The following is a 5113-nucleotide window of genomic DNA, read 5'->3' as shown; positions in this document are numbered from 1 at the left end:
GGGGCCTATGGGTGATTTGAAACAAAAGAAAAGGCTCGATTTTTTCAATCGGTTCGGGGGGAAAGAAGTCCCCTCTACGACAGAGCCGATCAGCCTCATCGGCTGATCGGCACAATCGACGGTTGCAAAAACAACCGTCGGTTACAATAACTGACAGTTGCGGTCGGTTGGGCAGTCCCAACTGAAGGTTGCGGTCAGTTGGGGGGTCCCAACTGACCGTTGCACAGTCCTAATTCACATACTAATGTAGATATGCCACATGGTACGCTAAGAGGGCACCACTTGTCACACTCTCCTTCAATAACCATTCAGAGGGTGACACATGGCATAACAAGAGAGGCATGTGAGGTGGATTGGAAATATTGATGTGGTAGTGCCATATCATTTTGACATACTAATGTAGTGCCATATCACTTTAACAAGTTGATGTGGCAATGTCACATGGTACTGATATGCTAATGTAAATATGCCACGTGATATGTTAGGAAGGACACCACAGGTCACACTTTCCTTCAACACCCATTCAGAGGGTGATGCGTGGCATGACAAGAGAATGACAAGTGTCTTTTTCTTGTTTTCTATAAAAATATTATGTGCTTGTTGAATTTTGAATCCAAGACCTTATGCAAGTGTAACAAGCTTCTTATTTCCTACTTTAAACCATTATCTTAATTTATATATTACTTTTATTTCTTTTCTTCTTTTCTTTCCTCTTTTTCTTTTTTTATTTTTTTTCTTTTCTCTTCGCTCGCCTTCTTTTTTAAAAGATCAATCACTAGTCACCGAACGTCGTAACCGGTCGTTGATCGTCAGCCATTAGACGATGGTCATCAATCAATAGTCACCGAACATGCCATGCCATGATTATGATAGGTGACAATCAACTAGCAACCTATAGTGACAACCAATGACTAGCGGTTAATCTTTAAGGACATAGGTGAGAGAAGAGAGAAAAAATAGAAAAAAAAAGAAGAAATAAAAGAAGAAAAGAAACAAAAGTAGTATATAATCAAAGGTAAAGTTTTAAAGCAAGTGGTAAGAAATTTGTTGTGCTTACATAAGGTTTTGAGTGCGAAACTCAAACTTAATAATTTTTGAGAAAATAATGAAAAAACACGTGTTGCTCTATTGTCATGCCATGTGTCATCCTCTGAACATGCCATGTGGCATGATATGGATGGGTGCTAAAAAAAGCATGTATTGTTGATTTCTCACGCAAGTACACACTCATTAAGTACTTAATATTTTATGAGAAAACAAAGAAAAGACATGTGTCACTCTCTTGTCATATCACATGTCACCCTCTGAACATGCCATGTGGCATGACATGAATAGGTGCTGAAAGAAAGTATGTGTTGTTAATTTTTCACGTAAATGCACATATCGTTAATAGGTAATATAGTAGAAAGTAGAATTCATTCTCACAAAGAATTGAATTAATTCCTAATTGCTAACTACTAAAATTATAACACCCTAACCTTATGTAAACAATTAAAAATTAAATTAAAAAGAAAAATTCAATTTTAACAAACTAAAGATTAAAACTAATCTACATTTAACTAACAAAATTATTTTATTAAATTAGATTGACTTTTAGACTTAAAATCATGATATCCCTCATTACTTCATATAATTATTGTCTCTCTTAACTTAGTTTAATGAATTAAGCTACTAACTTAAAATCCTAATTTATTTACAAGTCTTTATCTAGTTTCTCATAAAAATATCTTTCTCAATTAACTTGTTATTTGTCTATGCAAATTAAGTTGAAGAAAGATTTATTAAGTACATACTTTAATCCTAGCTACATATAGCTCATAGGTGTACATCTACCCTATATGCAAATCACACCACCTCATTAACTAAGTGCATTCGATCATACGTTATTCTATTTAAGGTTTACCTAAATCTCCTTCATCAAGGTTTAACCTAAATTTCTAATTTAATCTAATTAGTGATCAGACAATTAGAAACATTAAGAATTGAATAAAATAAACAACTTAAAATCATCAAACATAAGTAAATGAGAGATAAATAAATTAGATTACGTATTGAGTGCAATCATAATCTTATATAATTAATTTAGTTCTTCATCAAGTCACACATCATCATCAAATTAAGTTTAAACATTAAAATTAAACTAAGAAAATAAAAAAATAACAAAAAGATAATAGAACCCGAGAACTATAATCTTAATCTTCCAAATCTTCTTGAATTCCTCAAATTCTTCTTAGCTTCAATAACTTTATGGCTTGATTCTCAGCTCTTAATCTGATTCTTTTTGTTCTCCTCTAAAAGTCTTTTGAAAGGTTGTTTTTATAGGACTTTGAAGTTAGGCCAAGTTGTGTAAAGATAGAAGTCAATTTCAACTAGGGTTTTCTCATCAAACTATGTGGGCTGCGACCTCGACCAATTAATTAGCAGAAATTGTAATTACTCTAGAACTCTTGCAGTGCTTCAAATTCGACATGATTTTTTACTATCTTCCAAGTCAAACTAGGCAAAGTGATAAACATTAGCTTTTTATCTTATCTTTCTAATGGTCTAACAATTTTATCATTTAGAGTTCTACAGAAAGAGTTATGATGAAAATATTGAGACATATGTAGTGAAAATCTACACCTCAAAATTGCTTTCCTTCTTCCATTAAAATTCTTCTTTCATTCGATACCTACAAAAGTACGAATAAATCAACAACAATATATTTTAATCACATTAACACCAAATTAAGCATAAAATTAACTAAGATTATATTAACTTAGCTAAATTAACTAATTAAAAATAATTTAAATAAAACCTACTAATTTCTATACATTATCACAAAAACTAATCTAAATTACTATCAAAATTAAGTTTAAATAACCTTATATCATAACGTTAGTAGTGTGACATGTGGTACCTTCCTTGACTTGCCATGTGGCATATCTACATCAGTATGTTAATGCCACATGGCAACACCACATCAACATGTCAAAATGATATGGCACTACCTCGTTAGCATCTCTAGTCCACCTCACATGCCATGTTAGCAAGCAGTGCCATGTCTACGTCACATCAATAATGACATTGGCTCTGTGAAAGTTAATTTTAGAAGGAAAATGTTAGAAAGACTTAATTAAAGTAATTTTCAAAATTAAAAAATTAAATTGTTGCAGAAATTAAATTTTAGAAGGAAAAAGTAAAAGGATTAAAATGAAGAATATGCATGGGTATAGAAATTGCTGAGGTATTTTGACTTGTTAAAAAAATATCTACAGTGAACTCGTGTTTTGATTAGGTTAAAAAGTTTTTTCGTGAATTTTTTTTTATCTTTTCTCTTTTTTAGAAGGAGGAAAACTTTTATAATTGTAAAATGTTTTAAGGATCAACATACTAAATGCCTTAATTCGTGTAAAATGTCTTTTAAGTTTGAGAAGAATGTAATACAATTTTCATTCTTTCTTTCTGCAATGAGAACAACATTCCTTCTTCTACATATTTTACAACCCCATTTTTCTTTCAATAACCCCATTTAATCCTTTTTCAACAGAAATACTAAACTCATTTTAAAATATTTCTTTTTCTCATCATTGGACAGTTTGGGCCAAAATGACCATGTCTAAAGGCCGAACTTAATAGTTGTTGTAACCTTGACTTTTGATATGGGTGTAAATTAAAATGAGAATTTCAATGCAAATGGTAGGTAAACTAGTACTATCTTGATGAGTCATCTCGATTAAGAATAAGTTTGACTTATAAGCTATTTTTCCCACTAACCCAACTCGTAAATCTTTAACCATTTGGAGAAACATAGCCCACCCTTTTATTTCAAATGATGATTTCCATGGCCTAATTCCCTCCTTAGCAATGGTCACTCCATTTGTTTCTAGATTGATTTTTGGTTAAAGGACCGACCTCTTTCTCATAGGTTCCCTAAGAACTTTGCTAATTTAGACAAAACAGGAATTGTTGCTGACTTTGGTTATTGAGAAGGTAACTAGTGAAGATTGTCTTTCTAACTTAGGCACAGACTCTTCAATTAGGAACTTGCACAATGGAAATCCTTTCTTAATCTCAGTATAATTGTCAAATCACACCTTTCGAATTTTGATCGAGGCATTTGAAAACAATCTACTAATGGAGACTACATGCCATCCTTTTTTATTAAATTTCATCAAATGGAAAATGGTGATTCCTAAGCTATCTGGAAGCAACTTTCGAAAAATCTTGCTAAAAAAAATTGTTTTCACCTGGCAAATTATCCATGGAAAAGTTATTACTAAGCATGAACTTCACAAAAAAGGACTCCTAGATGCTAATGCCACTTTTTGTACTATGTGTAGCACTGAGATCGAAACCCCTACCCTTATTTTTTTCACTTGTTCTGTCACTTGGCAAAATTGGGTGAACAATTGCAACCTTTAGAGTTTAAATTGGGTCCATCTTAATGATGTTGCCAATTTCCTTGTAATGTGGCAACATAGCAACCCCCTCAAGTTCCATTAAAATTACGAATATGCTATTTTTCTCTACTATTTGAACTCTATGGCTTTATGGAAATTAAATCTTGTTTTTCAAAGATGTTATTTTAGTAAAGTTGGCATAAATGGCATCTTAACCACATCTTATCAACCCATTTCCTATTTGAACTTAGTAACATGACCTTCGATGGAAGGCAAATCAAAATTGTTATCAACAGTAGATGGGCAAAACCCTTTGGTTCCTTCAAACTCAACGTGGATAGCTCTACCTTGGTAAACCTAGCCTTGCAAGTATAAAGGATGCAATTAGAGATCACAAAGGTTTCATAAAAGGGATATTTTCTTCTCTTGTGTGGACTAAGGACCATGGTTCATGAAACTATTTCCAACTACATTGAAGTTTCTAAAACTAGAATCATTGAGTTAACCATCACATACATTAATAGAGAAGCCAACACCTTAGCAGATGGGCTTACTAAAGTTGGGACTATCAGGTGCAAATATTTCTTAACTCTTTTCTAATCCTTGTGTTGCTTGAAATTTAATGAACTGCCTAAGGGTGAGTTGAAGTTGCACTTTAAGGAGCTTTGTTGAAATAGAGCTAACACTTATCCTAAGTTCTTATGGTTATTTTGTGTTTGTCTTGCCATATA

Source organism: Theobroma umbraticum, unplaced genomic scaffold, assembly GCF_002168275.2.
Source record: "Theobroma umbraticum cultivar Fairchild unplaced genomic scaffold, ASM216827v3 scaffold_67.0, whole genome shotgun sequence".
NCBI classification, from domain to species: Eukaryota; Viridiplantae; Streptophyta; class Magnoliopsida; order Malvales; family Malvaceae; genus Theobroma; species Theobroma umbraticum.
Note: the sequence above shows the minus strand (reverse complement) of the source record.